This window comes from Chiloscyllium plagiosum, chromosome 26 (assembly GCF_004010195.1).
Source record: "Chiloscyllium plagiosum isolate BGI_BamShark_2017 chromosome 26, ASM401019v2, whole genome shotgun sequence".
NCBI lineage: Eukaryota > Metazoa > Chordata > Chondrichthyes > Orectolobiformes > Hemiscylliidae > Chiloscyllium > Chiloscyllium plagiosum.
The window spans coordinates 44,045,067-44,069,510 of record NC_057735.1 but is presented as its reverse complement, the minus strand read 5'-3'; the positions used below and the strand labels follow the sequence as shown (position 1 = coordinate 44,069,510).

At 45.8% G+C, this 24,444-nt stretch overlaps 1 protein-coding gene across 1 annotated transcript in view; it reads left to right on the top strand.

The window, feature by feature from the left end:
* The window catches only part of LOC122563303 (transcriptional enhancer factor TEF-5-like), a 160,048-nt gene that overhangs the window by 35,210 nt on the left and 100,394 nt on the right, over window positions 1–24,444 (top strand). The gene's annotated exons all lie outside the window — the stretch shown is intronic.

Genomic DNA, 24,444 nt, shown 5'->3' with positions numbered 1-24,444 from the left:
GGGGGCGGAGAGGTCAGGAAGAAGATTGCAGGTTAGGAAGGCGGTGCTGAGTTTGAGGGTTGGTCAAGTTTGAGAGCACCACCTTCCTAACCTGCAATCTTCTTCCTGACCTCTCCGCCCCCACCCCAGTCTGACCTATCACCCTCACCTTGACCTCTTTCCACCTATCGCATTTCCGACGCCCCTCCCCCAAGTCCCTCCTCCCTACCTTTTATCTTAGCCTGCTGGGCACACTTTCCTCATTCCTGAAGAAGGGCTCATGCCCAAAGTGTCGATTCTCCTGCTCCTTGGATGCTGCCTGACCTGCTGCGCTTTTCCAGCAACACATTTTCAGTTCTGCCCAGAATCCACACAGACATATCACATTTTAGGGGCTGATGGTCAATATTGGTTTACTGTAAAGATTAAAGTGTTCCTGTTTGACTAGCTCAGGGGTGGAATCCACGTCAGATGAATTGAAAGATGTGGACTGTCTGGTATAAGAATGATAAATGTCACAATCTTCTCTGATAATCATCGTTAGAACACTCGGCCTTGAATTTTTGCGCTGAGAGTTTTGAAGTTGGGAGTCTACTTGAGTATAAACGACAGAATGTCAGAATTTCAAATTCCAATTGAAAAAGCCATTTGATTGTTTTCGGTTAAGTTTTGGTATTTGGACAATGGAAAATTGCTGATTTGAATACAAGTGGGAAATGTATGTTTCAGTTATGATTCTGAGCAGGAGCAGAGGGATCTGGAGATGTATGTAAACAAATTGAAGGAGGGATGACCAAGTTGAGGAAAGCGCACTGGGTCCTGCCTGTCATAAATAGGGACATAGGATATAGCAAGGAAGCTGCGATGAACCTTTCTGGAACACTGGTTCAGAAAAGATTTATCAGGATGTTTGCTGGGAATGAAGGGTTTGCGCTCTAGCGGGAGGCTGGATGGGCTGGGACTTTTTTCACTCGAGCTCAGGAGGTTAAGGAGCGACCTTCGAGAGGTTTATAAAATCATGAGGGGTATAGATAAGCCTAATGGCAAGTGTCTTTTCCCTTGGCTAGGGGATTTCAAGACGAGGGGACGTATTTTTAAGGCGAGAGAAGAAAGACTTTAAAACGAGGTGAGAGGCAATTCTTTTATGTCAAGAGTGGGTTGTGTGTGGAATGAACTTCCAGAGGAAGTGGGTGCAGATACAATTACAATGTTTAACAGGTATTTGGATAAGTACATGAATAAGAAATATTTTAGAGGGATAAGGGCTAAGCACAGGCAGGTGGGACGAATTTAGTTTGAGATTATGATCAGTATGGATTGGTTGGGTCAAAAGGTTTGTTTCTGTGCTGTTTGATGCTATGACTTCTTACCTACTTTTGTATTTATATAAATGCCCCTTCTATGGCCAAAACATCCTGGAATGGGACTCCAATCTGGAGGAACTACTGGTGCTACGAGCTAGCGGGAGTAGGAATAGAAAGATAAAGCAGACGAATGTCTGAGGAGCTGGTGCTGGGAGAAGGATTCACATTTTTGGATCAGTGGAATCTCTTCTGGGGTAGAAGTGACCTGTATAAGAAGGATGGATTGCTCCTGAATTGGAACAGGATTAATATACTGACTGGGAGATTTGCTAGAACTGCTAAGGAAGATTTAAACAAGAAGGGGAGGGGGAAAGGGGTAGGTGGCGTGCGGCAGCCCAGAGTTGGTGAGGAACAGGATCAGTCTGAGACTGGTACAGTTGATAAAAGGAGTCAGTCAAACAGATGGGTTAGGCAGGAACAAAGTAGAGAGCAAGGCATGACTGATAAACTGCATTTATTTCAATGCAAGAGGCCTAGCAGGGGAGGCAGATGAACTCCGAGCACGGTTAGGAACAGGGACTAGGCTATCGTAGCAATTGCAGAGACGTGGCTCAGGGATGGGCAGGACTGGCAGCTTGTTGTTCCAGGATACAAATGCTACAGGAAGGATAGAAAGTGGGGGTGGGGGGGCAAGAGAGGAGGGTTATGGCATTTTTGATTAGGGATAACGTTACGGCTGTATTTAGAGAGGATATTCCTGGGAATATGTCCAGGAAAGTTACTTAGTGGAACTGAGAAATAAGAAAAGGATGATCACCTTATCGGGATTGTAATTGTATTATAGACACCCCCCACCCCCCACTCCCCAATTAGACAGTGAGAAATTGAGAAACAAGTTTGTCAGGAGATCTTGGTTACCTGTAAGAATAATAGGGTGGTTATGGTAAGGGATTTTAACTTTCCAAACATAGACTGGGACGGCCACCATGTTAAGGGCTTGGATGGAGAGAAATTTGTTAAGTGTGTACAAGAAAATTTTCTGATTCAGTTGTGGATGTACCTACCAGCGAAGATGTAAAACTTGACCTACTCTTGGGTAATAAGGCGGGCCAGGTGACTGAGGTGTTAGTGGGGAAGCAGTTTGGGACCAGCGACCATAATTCTATTTGTTTTAAAATAGTGAAAGAAAAGGATAGACCAGATCTAAAAGCTGAAGTTCTAAATTGGAAGGCTAATTTTGATGGTATTAGTTGATTGGGGTGGATGTTTGCAGGTAAAGGGATGGCTGCAAAATGGGAAGCCTTCAGAAATGAAATAGCGAGAGTCCAGACTCCGTATACTCCTGTTTGGATGAAAGGCAAGGCTGGTAGGTGTAGGGAATATTGGATGACTAGAGAAATTGAGGTTTGAGTTAAGAATATGAAGGAAGCATATATTAGGTATAGACAGAAGAAGTAGAGTAATTCCCTCGAAGAGTAAAAAGGCAGTAGGAGTATACTTAACAGGGAAATCAGGAAGGCAAAAAGGGACATGCGATAGCTTTGGTAAATAGGGTTAAGGAGAATCCAAAGGGATTCTACAGATATATTAAGGACAAAAGGGTAACTAGGGAGAGAATAGGACCCCTCAAAGATCAGCAAAGCCACTTATGTATGGAACCACAGGAGATGGGGGAGATGCTAAACAAGTACTTTGCATCAGTGTTTACTGAGAGAAGGACGTGGAAGATCGAGAATGTGGGGAAATAATAGCAGCCTCTTGAAAAATGTCTATATTACAGAGGAGGATGTGCTGGATACCTTAAAACGCATAAAAGTAGATAAAACCCTGGGACCTGTTCAAGTGTACCCTCTGAGAAGCTAGGGAAGTGATTGCTGGGGCCCTTGTTGAGATATTTATATCATTGATAGTCACAGGTGAAATGCTAGAAGACTGGAGGTTGGCTAATGTGGTGCCACTGTTTAAGAAGGGTGGTAAAGACAAGCCAGGGAACTATAGACCAGTGAGTCTGACCTCAGTGGTGGGCAAGTTGGACAAAATCCTGAGGGACTGAATTTACATGTATTTGTAAAGGCAAGAGCTGGTTAGGGATAGTCAACATAGCTTTGTGCGTGGGAAATCTTGTCTCCCAAACTTGATTGTGTTTTTTGTAAAAATGAGGGGGAAAGATATAAAAGGGACCTAAGGGGCAACTTGTTCATGGAAATGATTGTGCGTGTATGGAATGAGTTGCCAGACGAAATGGTAGAGGCTGGTACAAATGCCGCATTTAAAAGGCGTCTGGATAGGTGTATGAATTGGAAGGTTTTAGAGGGTTATGGGCCAAATGATGGCAAATGGGAGTAGATGAATGTAGGATATCTGATCAGTCTGGACGAGTTGGACTGAAGGGTCTGTTTCTGTGCTGTACGTGTCAATGACTGTATAACTGGCTGAGAGACAGGGGCATTACTCACCACGGCACAAGACCTTTTTGTAGGAACATTCATTAGTAGCCTCTCGATTTCTGTCACTGATTTAAGATGCCAGGCACCTTTACTGATTTCTCTATTTATATACCTGGCATGAGAAACAGCATTTCGGAGTTGGTAAGTCTGAACAATTTGGAACTGGGCATGTCGCAATAGGTGTGCCAGTCGTCCTGGATAGCCAGTGTCTTTTGGACCTCCATTCAGGGATCCCTTGTGTGTGTGAAGTCACTCAACAAAGAGGTCTCAGTTGTACAGAGCTGTGTGTGGGAGCATGTTGCTAAGTGACTACAGGCTCTCCTTATTGTGAAACAGCTGTCGGAGACACATTTGCAATGATAAACCCGCATAGAATCTGTGCCAGCTTATGTGTAAGGTCAGATCTCCTGAACCTGATTACTGAGAAATGAAAGAACTTGCATTTATTTAAGACCTATTAGCAAAGATATCCCAAAGTGATTCCCAACTAATGAAGCGCATAAGTAACATAAATTACTGATGTACTTTGGCAACCAACCGTGTGCAACAAACATTGAGATAATGACCGAATATCTGATTTTTAGAAGCTGAGCAAAAACAAAAAAGAACCACAGATGCTGAAAATCAGACGCAAAAGCAGAAATTCCTTGAGAACCTCGGTAGGTCTGCTAGCATCTGCGGAGAACGTAGAAACTGGAGCAGGAGTAAGCCATCTGGCCCATTGAGCCCACGCCACCATTCAATAAGATCGTGGTGATCTTTTCATGGAATTAGCTCCACTTACCTGCCCTCTCACCTTATCCCTTAATTCCTTTACTGTTCAAAAATCTACCTATCTTTGCTTTGAAAACTTTCAAAACGGAAACCTCAACTCTTCACTGATAGGGAATTCCACAGATTCATAACCCTCTGCTTGGAGAGGTTCCTCCTCAACTCAGGAGATTCGACGTTTCGGGCACAGGCCCTTCCTCAGGAAAGATTCCTGAGGAAGGGCCTGTGCCCGAAACGTCGAATCTCCTGTTCCCTGGATGCTGCCTGACCTGCTGTGCTGTTCCAGCAATAAAGTTTCAACTTTGATCTCCAGCATCTGCAGACCTCACTTTCTCCTCCTCCTCAACTCAGTCCTAACGAGAGAAAGCAGAGTTAATGTTTCTAATCCTTCAGTTCTGATAGCTTGTTTAAGATCTCTGGATAAGGGAGGTGTGAGACTGACCCAGGTTCCTACTCCTGGTCACCACTCTGTGACCCTGCTTGGGAGTTCTTATGTGCATGCACAGATCAGGGGCTGAGTTTTAAGTAGGTAAGGGTTCTGCCCTTCACTTTTGGGGTACTAGTTTGGTTGGGGATATTTGTTCACATTAATCACCCCCTACGGCGATGCAAAAACCTGATCGGGGCACACCTAGAGTACTCTGAACGGCTCTGAGCTCAGTGTCTTTAGAGGGATACATCCTCCTGGGGGGGGGGGGGGGGTTGCACAGAGCAGCATCAGGAAAATGGCACACAGACTTCAGTCATGAATAGCGATTAAACAATTTACGATTATATTTCCTGGAATATAGACAGTTAAGGTCAAATTAAACAATGCTATCAATTAAGAGGAACAAGTGGCTCAGTGGTTAGCACTGCTGCCTCTCAGCGCCAGGGACCTGGGTTCGATTCCAGCCTTGGGAGACTGTGCAAACTCCACACAGACAGTCTCCCTGTGTCTGTGTGGGTTTCCTCCAGGTGCTCTGGTTTTCTCCCACAGTCCAAAGATGTGCAGTTTAGCTAAATTGCCCATAGTGTCCAGGGGTGTATAGGTTAGGTGCATTAATCAGGGGTAAATATAGGACAATAGGGTAGGGGAATGGGTCTGGGTGGGTTACTCTTTGGAGGGTTGGTGTGGATTTGTTGGGCCAAAGGGCCTGTTTTCAAACACTAGGGATTCTATGATCTAACTTCTAAGCAGCGAGAGAAACTATTTGTCATCATTGGACAATAGTTTAAACATTATAGGCAGATTGCAGGATTGAAATTGGGAAGTACATCTCCACACACATGGATTTCTGGAGGTCTCTTCCACAACTGCTAATCAGTGTTCAAAGAAATTGTTCATTTTAAATCTGATAGTGGTATGTTTTAGTTAATCAAAGGTATCAAGGGATTTAAGGCTGTAGGAGGATGCATTGAATTATGTATCGATCAGTCATGATTGTAGGCAAGAGCTAATGTCCTCCTGTTCCTAAGGTCGCTGCAGTGTAATGATTGAAGCGTAAGGGTTTTCATGTCTGGGCTACCATGTTGTTCAATTGCATCTGCAGTCCTCACCATCTCCAGCTTGTGGTTGTCCTGGGAGAGGCCCACATTATAGACCCTGCCAAAAGTTCTGTGGTGTACAATCTCTCAAACCAGGCAGCATCCGACGAGCAGCAAAATCGACGTTTCGGGCAAAAGCTCTTCATCAGGAATAAAGGCAGAGAGCCTGAAGCATGGAGAGATAAGCTAGAGGAGGGTGGGGGTGGGGAGAAAGTAGAGTTGCAGTGGGAGAGGGACTTCCTGAGATTCTTGTAGAGAGAGGAGGAAAACTCTCAAACCAGCCAAGTAGGATACGTTGGACTGTGCTTGCAATTTCAAGGCAATCTTCACAGTTTATTCAAAACCATGATTGAAATCTGCTAAGGCTTTTGCATTAGAATTGAAACTGTGTAACGTAGTCTGCCTAGGTACTTATTAGCTCCCTTAAGAATGTAACCTTCTGCTAAATTTTAGTTGCAAGGTATTTGTGCCACAGGGCTTTTGAGTTAAACCAAATGCAACCGCCTCAAAACCAGTCGATCCTGAAGTTTCGGAAGAAGGATTAGTCAGATACATGAGTGCACAAGCTGAGATTGTGAAGCAATTCAATGATAGGTCAGAGAGATTGAAAATGACACCAGCATTGTAAGGGAGCAGAGTTGCTGAGCAGTTTGTGGTTTGCAAAACTAACATTTGCTGTATGAGCAAAACAAGTAATCAGATGTGGAAAGCGAAACAACAGGCCAATTACAGCACACACATAAATAGAGGTGTGTATATTTTCCTAATGGTCAGATTAAAGGGCTTCGGATATCTCACCGGACTCTCGGAAGAATCACTTCCCACTCGGTTCTCTCAATCATTCACAGTCTCATTCATCTGAATCCTTTATTATTCACAGTCCAAAGGTCTTGACCTTGAATTGAACTTTGAACCCGAACTAGCAGACAGTCTGATACCCAGCTTCTTCCCAGATCTTTTTGCTTTTGAAATTAATTCACTCTGTTACCTGGCCCACTAATGTATTGAGATCATAAGACAAAGGAGTAGAAATGGGCCATTCAGTCTGCTCTGCTATTGAATGAGATCATACTTCAACTAATAACCCTCACTCCACTCTCCTGCCTCATTCCCCATAACCCTCAATTCCCTTCCTGATTATAAATCTGTCTATCTCGACTTTGTATCTACTTAATGTTCCAGCCCCTCAAGCCCTCCTTGGTAAAGAATTTCACAGATTCACTACCTTCTGAGAAGAAATTCCTCCTCATCTCTGCCTTAAATTGTGTGACCCCTTCTGAGATTGTGCCCTCTCACCCCAGAAGGGGAAATAAGCTTTCTGCGTTGACCATGTCAAGTCCCCTAAGAATCTAGTATGTTTCAATAAGGTCACCTCTCAAGACTTTCATATTCCATTGAGCACAGGCCCAATCTAGTCAACTCTCCTCATCAAACATGAGTCAAAGAGTGTGGTGCTGGAAAAGCGCAGCTGGTCAGGCAGCATCCGAGGAGCAGGACAATTGACTTTTCAGGCATAAGCCCTTCATTAGGCTTATCATTCCTGATGAAGGACTTATGCCTGAAACGTCGATTCTCCTGCTCCTCGATGCTGCCTTACCAGCTGTGCTTTTCCAACACCACACTCTTTGACTCTGATCTCCAGCAACTGCAGTCCTCATTCTCTCCTCTCCTTATAAGTCCCTCCATACCTGGGATCAGCTAAGTGAACCTTCTCTGGACTATGTCCAATGCTACTAAAGGGCATAAGACTGTTTACAGTATTTCAGCTGTGTTCTGACTTGTGTCATATAAATTAGGAGGACTTTCCCTACTTTTGTTCAGCATTCCCTTTGTAACAACTTCCCAATTACAGGTCATAGTCATGCAGCATAGAAACAGTACAACCAGTCCGTGTCGACCAGGTTCTCAAACTAAACTAGTCCCACATGTTTGTGTTTTGGTCCATGTCCTTCCAAACCCCTCCTATTCATGTCCTTGTCCAAATCTCTTTTAAATGCTGTAACTGTATCTGCATTCACCACTTTCTCTGGCAGTTCATTCCACATATGAACCACTCTATTTGGGGGATGGGGGGGGGGGGGCGGAAATTGCCCTCTTATCCCTTTCAAATCTTTCTCCTCTCACTTTAAAAATATGCCCCTTTGTTTTGAGCTCCCACCACCCAAGGGAAAAGACCCTTGACATTCACCTTATCTATGTCCTCCAAGATTTTATAAACCTCTATAAGGTCCCCCCTGCACCACCTCTGCTCCAGTGAGAAAGGTCCCAGCCTGTCTTTATAACTCCAACCCTCCATTCCTGGCAACATTCTGCTGAATCTTTTCTGAACCCTCCCCCATGTTAATAATATCCTTCCTATTGCAGGGCGACCAAAACTGCACACAGTACGCCAGAAGAGGCTTCACCAATGTCCTGTATAACCTCAACATGACATTCTACATACTAAACTCCAAGGACTAAGCAATTAAGGCATTTGTGTTAAATGTCTTCTTTACCACCCTGTCTGTGTGATGCAAACTTCAAAGAACTATGTACCTGAACCCTTAGGATTCTCTGTTCTAAAACACTACCTAGGCCCCTACCATTAACTGCATAAGTCCTGCCCTTGTTTGTGGTGTTAAGCAAGCTTTTTTTTCTCTTTATTCATTTATGGGATTTATTGCCCAGAGGACAGTTAAGTGTCAACCACATTGCTGTGGGTCTGGAGTCACCTGTAGGCCAGACCAGTTAAGGAAGGCGGTTCCCTTCCCTGGCCAATAGTTACCTGTGTTTTATTTGTCTCCCACCCTGTTTGAGTAAGGATGTTACCTTGGCAGTTATTCAGTGCTTTGGTACTTTTCCAGAATTCAGGGACTCTTTAAAGGATTACTACCAGTGCATTCATACTCTCTGTAGCTACTTCCTTTAATATCCTGGCATCTTAGCAGATCCATTCAAGTTGCTAATTTGTAACCACTTCCAACCAATCCTTCGCACCAGCGCTAACGGCCTACCCTTTCAAGTGGTATCCACACATGCACTGGGAAGGCTGGGATCAGGAATTCAGTGGTCAGTTTCTGGCTCCTCTTTTCCAGCCTACCATTCCCCTCTTGCATTCTTGACTTGCTTCTCTGTAAGCACAAGTTACTGTCAAAATGGGATGGATCAGGAGAAAAAGAGCCATCATTCTCTATTTAAAAAACACAGCGAATCCAGTGGTGCATTAATAAAGTGAGATGGCACCTCAACACCTTTCCCTGATGTTGTAGAAAGTGGCAATGCTCTGAGTGAGCCACCTGAATGACTGTCCCATTCTCAGGAGTGCTGACTGGAGTTTGGTCATCGAGGTAAAAACAATGACTGCAGATGCTGGAAACCAGATTCTGGTGAGGCATTCTTCCTCCAGGCGTCTGGTGGTGAGGGAGCGGCAGTGAAGGAGGCCCGCGGTCTCCTCTACATTGGGGAGAGTGGGCGCCTCCTAGCAGAGCGCTTTAGGGAACATCTCCGAGACACCCGCACCAATCAACCACACCGCCCCGTGGCCCAACATTTCAACTCCCCCTCCCACTCTGCTGAGGACATGGAGGTCCTGGGCCTCCTTCGCCGCTCCCTCACCACATGACGCCTGGAGGAAGAATGCCTCATCTTCCGCCTCAGAACACTTCAACCCCAGGGCATCAATGTGATTTCGCTGCTCCTCGGATGCTGCCTGAACTGCTGTGCTCTTCCAGCACCACTAATCCAGAACAGAGTTTGGTCATGTCTGCCACCAGCAGAGGGAGCTATTTGGGGAAAGGTTCTACAAGACCACAAGGGAGAACATTGAATTATATTTTCAAAAATTTACTTTATTATCAAAAAAATCTTTATATACACACACAGTCATGAGAGCAGTTCAATTCTCTGCAGTCTTTACATATGGGGAACAAGCAAACTGAAGGCCTTTCTTTCTTGTACAAGACTACATTAATATACATTGGAGGCACAAGGACGGTCTGATAACTGCACAGACCCCCATTTAACTTGGTAGAAAGGCCTTAGATGGTGGTCTTTCCCCACTGTACCTTGGCGGCAGCTACAGGACTATGTGCTGAGGGACAGAGTTTAGTGTGTCCCTCAGCGCACAGTCCTGAACCTTGGAATGTGCCAGCCTGCACAGCTCAGTCGAGGTCAACTCCTTGCTCTGGGAGGCCAACAAGTTTCAGACAGACTAAAGGGTGCCTTTCACTAACTTGATTGTGCTCCAGGCACAGTCGATATTTGTCTCGGATATGCTAGTGGGTATGACACCAGATTGTGCTCTCAACCCAGTGTACAGAAAGTTATCGGTGGAGAGAACAGGGGAGAGCGGTGGGCACCAGAGTTGTAGCGTAGCGAGGAGAGAGCAGAGGAATGCAGATGTGGACTGACTGAGTACGCCCTAGTGCTGCTATGCAGATTCGACAGTGTCTGGCAGGGTAAGGCCCTCTTTGGAGAGGGTAAACATTCCTTTTGCCATTTCGGTAGATAGTTCTGTGGCCACGTTGACGAACAAAATGATGGTGGTGATGTAAAGTGTGTGCAAGCCTTCAGCAGGCCAGGATGACTGGTGGTATAGGCAAGGTCAGTGTCTCCAGAGAGGAGACTGTGTTCTATTTCAGAGTTACCCAGAAGCAGCTGTTATAATCTGACTCCCCCTCCTCCTCCTGCGACAGGAACAGCTGAAGATCAGCAGCCTCTTGTGTAAATTCACTGATTAACTACCTGAGTGCCAGGCCTTTTCAGAAATACTCCACATGTTTGCCACTTTCTCGGAGTAGGGGCAAGCCAGCTGTGGGAGACAATACTGGATTTAATGATGTGTATTCGGGAACTAAGGTGAAGGAAGCCCAGGGGTTAGTGACCATAATATGATCAAATTCACCCTGTAGTTTGAGAGGGAGAAGCTGGAGTCATAGAGTCATAGAGATGTACAGCACAGAAACAGACCCTTCGGTCCAACCCGTCCATGCCGACCAGATATCCCAACCCAATCAGTCCCACCTGGCCCATATCCCTCCAAACCCTTCCTATTCATTTACCCATCCAAATGCCTCTTAAATGTTGCAATTGTACCAGCCTCCACCACTTCCTCTGGCAGCTCATTCCATATGCGCACCACCCTCTGCATGAAAAGTTGCCCCTTAGGTCTCTTTTATATCTTTCTCTCTCACCCTAAACCTATGCCCCCCTAGTTCTGGACTCCCCGATCCCAGAGAAAAAAACTTTGTCTATTTATCCTATCCATGCCCCTCATGATTTTGTAAACCTTTATAAGGTCACCCCTCAGCCTTCGACGCTCCAGGGAAAACAGCCCCAGCCTGTTCAGCCTCTCCCTATAGCTCAGATCCTCCAACCCTAATAACATCCTTGTAAATCTTTTCTGAACCCTTTCAAGTTTCACAACATCTTTCCGATAGGAAGGATACCAGAATTGCATGCAGAATTGCAGAATCGGATATAACAGAATTACAGTTGAGAAAAGATAACTGTAAAGACATGACAGAAGAGCTGGCCAGAGTTGATTGGAAGGGGAGCCCAGCAGGGAAGACTGGCAACAAAGGCAGGAGTTTTTGGGATAATTTGGAGGCACAGGAAGAGTTCATCCCAAGGAAGAAGGAGAGGAAAGGCAACTATGGCTGACAGGGGAAGGCAGGGACAGCAGAAATGCAAAAAAGCAAAGCCTATATTGTGGTGAAAATTAATGGGAAGCCTTTAAAAACCAACAAGGATAACTTTTTTTTTTAAAAAGCTAAATCGAGGGTTTTGGGGGAGTCAAGCAGTGAAGATGAAATATGAGAGTAATCTAGTTGGTATTATAAAAGAGGATTGCCAGAGTTTTTTTTGATATCTAAAAGGTAAGAGGAGGCACGAGTGGACATTGGATCACTGGAAACTATAAGTAGTAAAGGAGAATAAAGAAGTTGTGGAGGAACTGAAGAGGTAGTCTGCATCAGCATTCACAGTGGAAGATACCAGTAGCATACCAGAACTTCAAGAGTCAGGGGGTAGAGGTGAGTGTAGTGGCCATCACTAAGGAGAAGGTGCTGGGGAATCTGAAAGGTCTGAAGGTGGGGTAAGTCACCCAGACCAGATGGATTACACCCCAAAGTTCTGAAGGAGATAGTGGAGGCATTGGTGGGTGATCCTTTAGGAATCACTGGAGTCAGGGAGGCTCCCAGAGGGTAGGCCAATGTAACAGCCCTGTTTAAGGAGGGAGGGAGGTGAAGACAGGAAACTATAGACCGTTTAGCCTGACTTCAGTCATTGGTAAGATTTTCGAGTCCATTATTAAGGATGAGATTGGTGGAGTACTTGGAAGTGCGTGGTAAAATAGGGCTGAGTCAGCAGAAGAGTCACTCTTCCTGAGTGATACTTGACAAATCTGTTAAGATTCTTCGAGGAGGTAACGAGCAAGATAGACCAAGGGGAGCCAGTAGACATGATTTATTTGGATTTCTGGACAAGATGCTGCACAGGAGGCTGCTAAATAAGATGAGCCCATGGTGTTAGGGACATGGAATTTGCATGGATAGAAAATTAGCTGACTGGCAGAAGGCAGAGAGTGGGGACAAAGGAGTGCTTTCAGGATGGCAGCTGGTGACTAGTGGAATTCCACATGGATCAATGTTGAGACAAAAACATTAGACATTAATGATCTGGATGAAGGAACTGAAGGCATTATTGCTAAGTTTACAGATGACCAAAAACAGGTAGAGGGGCAGGTCATGTTGAGGAAGCAGAGAGATTGCAGAAAGACTTGGACAGGCTAGGATAGTAGGCAAAGTGGTGGCAGATGGCAATACAATGTGGGAAAGAGAGAGGTTATGCACTTTGGTTGGAAGAGTAGAGACATTGACTATTTTCTAGAGGGGGAAAGACTTTGGAAGTCTGAAGCAGAAAAGGACTTGGGTGTCCTAGTTTAGGATTCTGTTAAAGTTCACGTGCAGGTTCAGTTGGCAATTAGGAAGGCAAATGGTAAGCGAAACAAGAACTGGACTTCCACAATTAACGGTAGCGCCCTGGGAAGTGTTGTCAAACAGACGTAGGGGGCGCAGCTTCATAGTTCCTTGGAAGTGGAGTCACAGGTAGACAGGGTGGTGAAGAAAGCATTTGGCACACTTGTCTTCGTTGGTCAGAGCATGGAGGATAGGAGGTGGAACATCGTGTTGCAGCTATACAGGATGTCAGCAAGGCTACTTTTGGAGAACTGTGTACAATTCTGGTCTCTGGATTAGTGGTGCTGGGAGAGCACAGCAATTCAGGCAGCATCCAAGGAGCTTCGAAATCGGCGTTTCGGGCAAAAGCCCTTCATCAGGAATAAATGAAGGGCTTTTGCCCGAAACGTCGATTTTGAAGCTCCTTAGATGCTGCCTGAACTGCTGTGCTCTTCCAGCACCACTAATCCAGAATCTGGTTTCCAGCATCTGCAGTCATTGTTTTTACCTCTTACAATTCTGGTCTCTCTGCTATATGAACAATGCTATTAAACTGGATTTACAAGGATGTTACCTGGGCTAGTAGGTTTGAGTTTTAAGGAGAGGCTGAAGCTGCTTTTCCTGGAAGTGACCTTAGAGATGTTTATAAAGGGCATGGATAAGGTGAATAGCCAAGGTCTTTTGCCTAGGGTAGACAAATCCAAAACTAGAGGGCTTAAGTTTAAGGTGAGAGGGGAAAGATTTAAAAGGGACCTTGGGGCAACCTTTTCATGGTGTAAATGAAATGAACTGCCAGAGGAAGTGGTAGAGGTGGGTATAGTTAGAGCATGGAAAACACATTTGGACAGGTATGTGTATAGGAAGGGTTGAGCGGGACATGGGCCAAAAGCAGGCAAATGGGACTAGTTTAGTTTGGGAAACCTATTGGGTGTGGATGAGTCGGACTGAAGAGTCTGCTTCTGTGTTGTTATACTGTATGATTTAATATGGGCATTCCTTTTGAGAGGGCGAGAATACAAGAGCAGAGATGTACTGCTGCAGCTGTATTAGGCTCTGGTCACAGCATTTGGAATATTGTGAGCAACTTTGGGTCCCGTATCAAAAGACTGATGTGCTGGCATAGGAGTCATCCAGAATGATCCTGGGGAGGAAGGGCTTGTCATATGAGGAGCAGTTGAGGATGTTGGGTCTATACTGAATAGATTTAAGAAGGATGAGAGGGGATCAGATTGAAACTTGCCGAATACGGAAGTCTGGATAGATTGGACATGGAGGTGATATTTCCACCACTAGAAACCCAGGGCACAGCCTCAGAGTGAAGGAATGATCTTAATAATAGACATGAGGAGAAATTTCTTCAGCCAGACGGTAATTAATCTGTGGGATTTATTGTTGCAGAGGGCTGTGCAGGCCAGATCATTGAGTGTCTAAGACAGAGAGATTCTTGATTAGTAAGGGATCAAAGGTTATGGCGAGAAGACAGGAGAATGCAGTTCAGAAACTTATCAGTCATCAAATTGCGAAGCAGACTCAATGGGCTGAATCATAGAATCCCTGCAGTGTGGAAACAGGCCCTTCGGCCCAACAAGTCCACACTAACCCTCCAAAGAGTGGCCAACCTCAACCCATTCCCCTACCCTATTACTCTGCATTTATCGCTGACTAATGCACCTAACCCACACATCCGTGAACACTATGGGCAATTTAGCATGGCCAATTCACCTAAACTGTACATCTTTGGGCTGTAGGAGGAAACCGGAGCACCAGAGGAATCCCACGCAGACATGGGGAGAATGTGAAAACTCCACACAGACAGTCGCCCGAGGCTGGAATTGAACCCGAGTCCCTGGTGCTGTGAAGTAGCAGTGCTAACCACTGAGCCACTGTGCCACCTGAATGGTCTAATGCTGATTCTGTAATTTTTACACTTTACCTGCAGTGCATCCTATAAGTAGACACAGGACATTTCCTCTGTACCAAACTACCCAGTCTTGGCCACCGTCTTACCCCATTATTTATAATTGCCAAGCTGATATGTGTATATGTATAGTATACATTGAGTTCTGTCTGCCTGAGGAGGCAGGATTTTTTTGGATGGCAAGGTTAGAGACGGCACACTTTGACTTCACTTGAGGGGACATCCTTCCTTAGAGCTACGAGGCATTCTGATTGGCTGACAGCTCTAAAGCAGCAATGTCTCGGGCTGTATTAGAAAAACTGAACAATTTTAGAGAACAATTTATGGATGTGCTGTGTGTTCAGGGACAGACTAGAATGACCAAACTGTTTTGTTCCTGAGTGCTTCAGAGACCGTGTGGATTGGGTGACTTTCAACTGCAAACAATAGTGTATTATTTGTTTTAAAGAAAATGGGGATTTTTAGAGCAACCCATTTGTCCTAATGTCTTGCCATAGCCATATGACCCTTAATGTAGCTGCTTCCTGTTTTGAGGCATCTGAACAACAGCCATTAAAGTCTCCACATAGAACACAGGTTAGTACGAGATCCATCGCTTTCTGTGACTTATGTCAGTGGCTTCTCCTTAACTCCATGATTTTTGCGGTTGATACAAAAAAATTAGTTAGTCAGTCATGAGGAAAGCAGTCAAACAACGTGGAATCAGACCCTTCTATCCAACCATTCCATGCCAACCAGAATCCCAAACTGATCTCATCCCAGCTGCCTGCTCCTGCCCCATATCAAGCTTTTCCTGTTTGACTGGAAACATAGCGAGTGGCATTCAAATCAGAAGTTTGAAGTACAGTTGGTTCTGCAATTATGTATGTTTCTTCAACGTGAATTGGCTATAACACGATTAAAGGCTTTAGACTATAATTTATCGAACACTAACCTTCCTTACCTGTTGACTATAACGTGATCCCGGTCCCATTGATTTAAATGGCGCTGCTGTTATGCGATCTTCTTAAAGCATAGGAACGGAACTATGGTGTTATATCAGGCCTGACTGTCATGCATATTGGGAGGTCAAACGTGACAAAGGAATAGACTGGGGTTTCCCCAGAAGGGGTCATGAGCTGAAATTTTGAGATCACAATGGCCGCCTTGGAAGCGTGACCGACTTGTGGCAGCTTTGCTCCCATTGTAAAGCCAGGACATGCCAGGCCCTGTCCACCATCATCCACTCCCCACCCTCACAGGCCACTCAGCCCAATACTCACGACCTTATCCCTATCGTTCTCACTCAAAAATGGTACGATAGTGGGACCAGGTTTTGGGGGTGGCCTAAAATGGACAGTATCAGGAGAGCTTGGGGATTACTTGATCCATAGATCCCATGAAATCACAGGGCATGTAGATAAGCTGGTACAAGCATTTTTTGGCACGCTTTCCTGTCTCAGCCATGCCCTTGTGGGTGAGAACAGGCAAGTTATGTTAGAACTGTGTAAACCAAACGTTAGACCCTAGCCCCAGCACTGCGGAGTGTGTGAGGCACTGCCTCACAGGGACAATATGATCAGATAAGCAAAGACACAAATGGGATTTATGAGGATGTTGTTGGTTTTAAAGAAACATTTTAACATCGGTGGAAGACTGAATGAGCTGCAGTTGTTTTCCTTGGAAAAGAGGAGGCTGAGGAGAGATGTACAAAGTTATGAATAAATAGGAACAAACTGGTTCCTTTACCAGAAAGGTCATTAACCTGAAGTATGGATTTAAAAGTAATTTGGTGGAAGCATTAGAGGAAAGTTGGGACTTTATTTTTTTACTGTGAGGGTGGGGTCAGGATATCACGTGCTGAAGGCGTGTAGAAAAGACTCCCTTACTGATTTAAGACAGTGTGCGTTTGAGGTGCTGGAACCCACAGGGCTCCCAGTCTGTATGGTATTGGGTCACTGAGCACCTGAGGATCCTATCCCAGCCCCACAGCGACAATGGGTGGTAAAGCTTCTATAATTCCACGTGGATTTGTAGCAGTTCTTTCCCTTTTCTCTCAGTAAATGTTGCCGTGGAAATGGTTAAATGTGGGCGCTGTTCCAGTGAGTGTGCAGGCCAGATCTGAGCAAACATGAGGGGGCGAGTGAGTGAGAGAGAGAGAGAGAGAGAGAGAGCGAGCGGTTTTTACTCCACTGTGTGCCCGGAGTAAACACCCCTCGACTCTGGTGGTTTTCGGGGCAGCTGAGAGGCACGCTTCTTGGTGCCACAAACACAGCTCCGCCAGCTACAGAATGTGGTTTTCTCAGAAGGACACTGTTCCGAGGAGTGAGTTCGACGTTTGCTAACTCTGGCCGAATGGATTCCTGAAGATTTCATCACATGACCATGAACCACCATCCCAATACCCAACTACCATTGGTTGATCAGGTTCAGCTTCCCAGCATTCAACCTTTCCACTGGCTGATGGGACTCTTCCGATTGGATAATTTCTGGCCATTAGCGAAACAATCCTTTCTCCCTACACCATCTCCAATATTTTTGGAGCAAATTCTTTGAAAACCTTTTCTTTGCTTGATTTCTCTGTGGCCTTCCCTTTAGATTGATTGCAGTAGCATCCTCCAAATTAATCTTCAATTTCTGGAGTGACGTTGGAGTGCTAGCAACACTTGGCAGCTCTCTATGGGCCTCAGGTAGTTGATCACCTGACCCAGGAGGGTATGCCAGGGCCGGGTTACAAAGTTCTTGCGGAACAGGTATCCAAGAATCAGTCATGTTGGCAATGGGGCCACCACACAACCCAGGAAGATTGCCAACATTCTGTGGATTTAGCCACCTTACTTGGGAAAAGGTTCTGAGAAGACTCACTCCAATGGTTCCTGGGATCACTTAGGGGCTGTCTCATGAGGAAGAGTTGAGCAGGTCACCTCAGTCTGTTGCAGTTTAGCAACATGAGTGACATCATGTTGAGATCCAGGTGGCATGGTGGCTTAGTGGTTAGCACTGCAGCCTCACTAGCGCCAGGGACCTGGCTTCAATTCCACCCTCGGGCGACTATCTGTGTGGGGTTTGCAGGTTTTGCCTGGGTTTCCTCTCACAGTCCAGAGACGCGCAGATTAAGCTGACCATGCTAAATTGCCCATGGTGTCTGGGGATGTGCAGGCCAGGTGGATTAGCCATGGGAAATGCAGGGTTGGAGGGGGGGGGTGCTGAGTCTGGGTGGGATGCTCTTTGAAGGGTCAGCATGGACTCAATGAGCCAAATCGCCTGCTTCCACATTGCAAGAATTCTATAATTATATGAATCTGGGTGCTGAGAGAATATTTCCCTTTTGTAGGTGGGGGTGCTATTACCTAGGGGATGTGGTTTAAAAAGTAGTGGCTACTATTTAAGACTGAGAATTATTTTCTGTAAATGTTGTTTAACTGGGAATTCTCTTTCTCAGTGGAGGCTGGCTCAGTGAAAGGGTGGATTAGATGGATTGATCAGTGGGGTGAGATCAAAGGTCAGATGGCAAAGTTGAGACTACAACAGGTTTTTATATTAGATTACTTACAGTGTGGAAAGAGGCCCTTTGGCCCAACAAGTCCACACCGCCCTGCAGAAGCGCAACCCACCCATACCCCTTACCTAACTCTATGGGCAATTTAGCATGGCCAATTCACCTGACCTGCACATTTTTGGACTGTGGGAGGAAACCAGAGCACCCGGAGGAAACCCACGCAGACACGGGGAGAACGTGCAAACTCCACACAGTCAGTCGCCTGAGGCGGGAATTGAACCCAGGTCTCTGGCGCTGTGAGGCAGCAGTGCTAACCACTGTGCCACCGTGTCGGCCATGATGCTATCTTCAGGGCCTTGAGGTTTGTGGGAGTTGGAGTGGGATGATCTGTGGAAGTTGTAAACCAATAGCCATCAAACATCGAAATGATAATGCCACCCCCTGCATGTGTGGTTGTGGCTGAGACCTGGCCACTGATTGGCTCGTTGACATTGACATCTTAGCCCCTTGAGAGGAGGCGAGCAACATAGGTCACTCGCTCCGCGAGAGTTGGACCTCGGGATGAAGTGGACTCTTTTTTGGAGAACATGGGAAGTAAGAGGGGAGCAGCATTCCCTCTAGGCTGGGCGGGTACACGTACATACAGCCGCTGCAATGGTCCACACTCCGATCTGTCCTGGCACACTGATCACGGCATTGCCTTCTGTTTCCGAAAGTTTCTGCCTTGCATAGGCCTCATAAGCCTATATGTTGGATTAAAAAAATGAGGGAATGCTGGGAGCAGAAGATGGCCATTCAGCCCCTTGAACCTGTTCTGCCATTCAACAAGATCATGGCTGATGGTCCAGTTCCTCTCCATGTTTCTGCACTCACCCCTATATTCCTGGATATCTCTCTTGAATGGAAATGCATTGATCCATGACTTGAACATGCTCGGTGAACGAATCTCCCCATCCCTCTGGGGTTGAGAATTCCAAAGATTTATCATCCTCTGGCTAAAGAAATTCTTCCTCGCCCTCGCCCTCGCCCTCGCCCTCGCCCTCGCCCTCGCCCTCGCCCTCGCCCTCACCCTAAGACTGGCTAAGGTCTTTTCCCCAAGGTAAAAAAGTCCAGAACTAGAGGGCATAGGTTTAAGGTGAGAGGAAGAAGGTTTAAAAGTGACCTGAGGGGTAACCTTTTCAAGCATGTATGGAATGAGCTGCCAGAGGAAGTGATACAATTACAACATTTAAAAGTCATCTGGATGGGTACATGAATAGGAAAGGTTTAGAGGGATATAGGCCAAGTACTGGTAAAAGGAACTAGATTGGTTCAGGATATCATCTCAGCAGAAATGAGTTGGGCTGAAGGGTCTGCTTCTGTGCTGTGTAACTCTATGACTAGGTGGCCTGCCTCTTATACAGAGTCTGACCCCATGTGAGGGCTTAGTAATCTTCCTGACTTTCCTTTTAAGAATTTAGCAAGGTTTGATAAGACCATCTCCATGCATCTAAACTCTAAATACAGGACATTTAGAGAGTATGAGAAGGGAAGATGTTAGTTACCGTTGGCAAGAGGGTTTGGAGCCTGTGCTGAGTGAGAGTAGAGATCAAAGGCCAAGTGTGGAACCAGGACCTGAGGGGTTAATATGTTAGTGCAGTTGGCACATGTTCAATCATTTGTCTCCCATGCACAACTGCAGTTCCCCCTCTCTCACAGGCTGCGATCCGATCCACTGATGTCATTTGGGAATTAATTAATTTATTTTTAATACAGGCCTTGGAGCAGGGCCTGATGGAGGAAGTACCTGCAGCAGCCCTATCTGGATTTTTTTCTAACCAAGCTCAGGCAGTGTCTCACTGGTGAAAAGTCAGATAATCGATTTATAATAGCTTAATTACAGTTATCTGGCTTTCTTTGTTTTTCCACTTCTTTCAGAGTTAACTTGGCGAGAATGCGGCTGGACCGGTTTAACATTTCCTTTCTCGGCCTGCTTCCAGGCTTTGTGCCAAGCTTCAGTAGTAACCAACAAAATCAGCCCGAGGCTGGAGCTAAGGCAATTACGGTCCGTGCAGCCATTAATGGAATCGAGATGGAAGGATTTATTGTTTAAAAAATTCCTGTTCCTCAGTGAAGCTGTAGCCGTATTACATTTTTTGGGTTTTTTTTACTTGATTTAATTTTCTTTTGTTGTTGCTAAGCGCTTCTACAGCAGCAGAGGTCCTGCTCTGCCAACTGTACTTTTAGCATAAAAATGTGCGGCGGCAAGATTTGCATAATCTGGCATCTGGTGAAGGCCAGACTGACCTTAATATACCTTCCCGCACCTTCTCTCGTGTGGATGGCTCTGTTTGTCAACATATACGCAATTAGCTCACTATGTGTGCTGCTGTTATCGTGCACAGAGTTAATGGATGGATTATGATTAATGGCTGAACATTGTCCCAGAAGCCTCGGCAACACCTTGGCAACTCCTCACACCATGGAGTCTTTGCCCTAAGGATATGGCTCGTTACTCAGATGAGAGGGTTGCGCCCTCTCAATACCATTGATCTGGTTAAGGAGATTACTCATAACTGTTAACCACTGGGTAATGTTCTCCTGTACAGCAGATGTGAGACTTAACATCCCTGTTAGAGCCACGGCAACGCCACCAAATAAAGAAACAATTAACTCAGGGCACCCAACGAAAGGCCCATAGGAATTGGTGTGGTGAGCCATTGCTTGACTGCCATGGTTGTCATTGTACTCCCTCCTTTGGATACATCCTCCTGGGAAATGTGACCAGAAACTATCCAGATGGAGGTCATCTCTGCCTGGGCAACTGGAACACTGCTTTTGTCTGCTGTGTTGTTCAGTCCTTTTGTATGTGAAGCACATGATGTAGTAGCCATTGTAAAGGTGAAGGGCTAAAGTACACAGATCAGGAAAATGCCCAGTTTTATCCCTAACCTGCCCTCATTTGTTGAGCAGGGTGACAGACATTACAGTTTGTCTCCATGCCGCAAAGGTATGGAGAGAGTCTTCCTGCTCCAATGATCATTGGGAGTAAGCATGGGATTGGATGCCACCGAGGGATGTCCCCTTGTCGTCAGCATCACCAGCTGCATACCTGGTGCCAAAACTTGGGTAGTGTGCCAGAGGTTCTCCTGTGAGAAGATGGCCAGGGAAGGATGGTAGTTTAGGTCAGAGTGCGTCGATTGTGCGCTGCTCATGTAGCTGAGCAGCCAGCTAATAGACTGGCAGCAGCCACACCATCCCCCAGAATTTCTCCTTGCCCACAGATCCCATTCAGAAAGATTCTTGTTTCATGTTCATCCACCACCCTCAGATGTAGCAACTGGGTTTAACTGGGCTGCTTCCTTCTAGTCTACTGAGCAAGGTTTGGGGAGAGAGAGAGAGAGAGAGCAAGGGAGATTGTCAGAGACACTAAATTCCTGTACAGAGCTGTGGAACAGTGCCATGCTGCAGATTAGCTTTGAAGTTAGGCCCATGTCCTTATAAAGCAATCCTCACAATAAAACCCTTGTGTTTTGCTTCACCCCCTACAATCCGAAGAAAATGGATAATCACATTTTATCAATTAAAAGTAGAGTACTCCCACTTGTTTTTTTAAGCAAGAATCTTTGATCACCTTTTGATTCTTTAATGAGTGGAAAGAATTGGCTTTATGTTAAATGGGAGATGCTGCCATCTGCTGGCCAGGCTGAGCACTTTGCAGCATTTCCAACCAAATCTCATCTCTGATGTCTTTTCAATCTATTTGTTTTTTTATCACTAGGGTGAGCATTTGGCACACTGGTGTGCTTTGTTCCACTGGGTGGTGGGTGTTGTTGGCAAGGTAGGCATTTATGGCCTGAGCCCTGTTTGACTTAGAGAACGTGCTGGTGATAAGGAACATCCCTCATGGGCAGGTTAATATTGTGATACAGCTAAGTGGCATACTGTGATAATTCAGATGGCACGTGTCGACCATTTTCGGGTCTCCCTTCTCAAGAAACATTTAACTCTTTAGCTTTGAGCTCACTGGTAATGAAGGAAGTGTTTTATTCACATGTGGGACATGGGCATTGCTGGCTGGGGCCAGTATTTATTGCCCATCCCGAGTTGCCCTTGAGAAGGTCATGGTGAGCTGCTGTCTTGAACCGCTGCAGTCCACCTGCTCTGGGTTGACCCACAATGCCCTTAGGGAGGGAATTCAAGGATTTTTACCCAGCGACGGTGAAGGAACAGTTTATATTTTCAAGTCAGGATGGTGAGTGGCTTGGAGGGATCTTGCAGTGTTGGTGTTCCCATGTATCTGCTGCCCTTACCCTTCTAGATGGAAGTGGTTGTGGATTTGGAAGGTACTGTCTGAGGATCTTTGGTGAATTTCTGCAGTGCATCTTGTAGATTGTAGCAGCAGCAGTGTGTACTGTGCATCAGTGGTGAAGGGAATGGATGATTCTGGATGTGATGCTAATTAAGCGGGCTGCTTTGTTCAGGATGATGTCAAGCTGCTTGAGTGTTGGAGCTGCACCCATCCAGACAAGTGGGGAGTATTCCAGCACACTCCTGACTTATGCCTTGTAGACAATGGGCAGGCTTTGGGGACACAGGACGGGAGTTACTCCTGCAATATTCCTAGCCTCTGACCTGCTCTTGGTATCTCAAGAGTCTGGATCAGAACCTGCCGGTATAAACTGAATTTTGATTCCCAAACTGGGATTTGAAGTTCTCTGATTTACTCATCCAGATGTCCGGGTCAGTAATCTAATAACAACTGCATTACCCATACTCGAATGGCTCTTCCTGTTTTGCGCAGGGTGTTTGGGAGCAAGGCATTGTTGGTAACTCCAGCAGCACTCCCTTGCTGTGGGAGGAAAGCTTACTAAGCTCTGCAAAGCAGGCTCCCAGAGTGGAGAAGGCCCATTCCCTGCAATCACAAATCATAGAACATAAAACAGTACAGCACAGGAATGGGTCCTTCGGCCCACGGTGTTGTGCTAAGCATGACGACGCCAAATTAAACTGATCCTTTCTGCCCATCCTTGGTGTATGTCCCACCATTCCTTGTTATAGAGTCTTAGAGATGTACAGCATGGAAACAGACCTTCAGTCCAACCTGTCCATGCCGACCAGATATCCCAACCCAATCTAGTCCCACCTGCCAGCACCCGGCCCATATCCCTCCAAACCCTTCCTATTCAAATACCCATCCAAATGCCTCTTAAATTGTTTATGTGCTTATCTAAAAACCCCTTAAACGTCCCTATGATCTCTGCCTCCACCTCTAACTCTGGCAGCGTGTTCCAGACTTCTGTTTTTAAAAAGAAAACTTGCCCCTCACTTCTCTGTTTGAACTTTTCCCCCTCTTACCCGAAATACATGATATCTAGTAGCAGACATCTCAACTCTGGGAGTGGGTGAAAGATTGAGTGTTAGAGGCGGATGACACTTTGAGTACCTGGCATTGTGTTCTGATGTTGTGGGTTATTTGGTTGTCTGGTGTATTATTTTTGGGTGGGGTAGATGATTTGTTTGGGATCTGGCCCACAATGCCACACACACACACACCCCCCCCGCCACACCACCGAACCCCACTGTGCTCCAAGTCACTCCAACAGCTTGCCTGCACCCAGTTTATTACATTGTCGTTGTGCTGATGTTAGGGGCTTTTGGAGAAATGATAAACCACACTGATTACTGATTTAAACCCCCTGTAGGCTGGTCTCATTTCTATCTCCACAACAGCACATGAGTCATTCAAATAGGGTTAGAGTTTAGACAAAGCATCTTCCAAATCATGGAAATGGTGACGTATGCTGTCAGCCCTCACACCGAGTGTCTGCTTTTCATAAATGGAGCATCTTTCACAACCTCCACACATCCCAAATTGCAGCAAAGATTATGAAGCACTAATAAAGCCTAGTGACTATAAGACCATAAGACATAGGAGTGGAAGTAAGGCCATTCGGCCCATCAAGTCCACTCCGCCATTCAATCATGGCTGATGGGCATTTCAACTCCACTTACCCGCATTCTCCCCGTAGCCCTTAATTCCTTGTGACATCAAGAATTTATCAATTTCTGCCTTGAAGACATTTAGCGTCCCGGCCTCCACTGC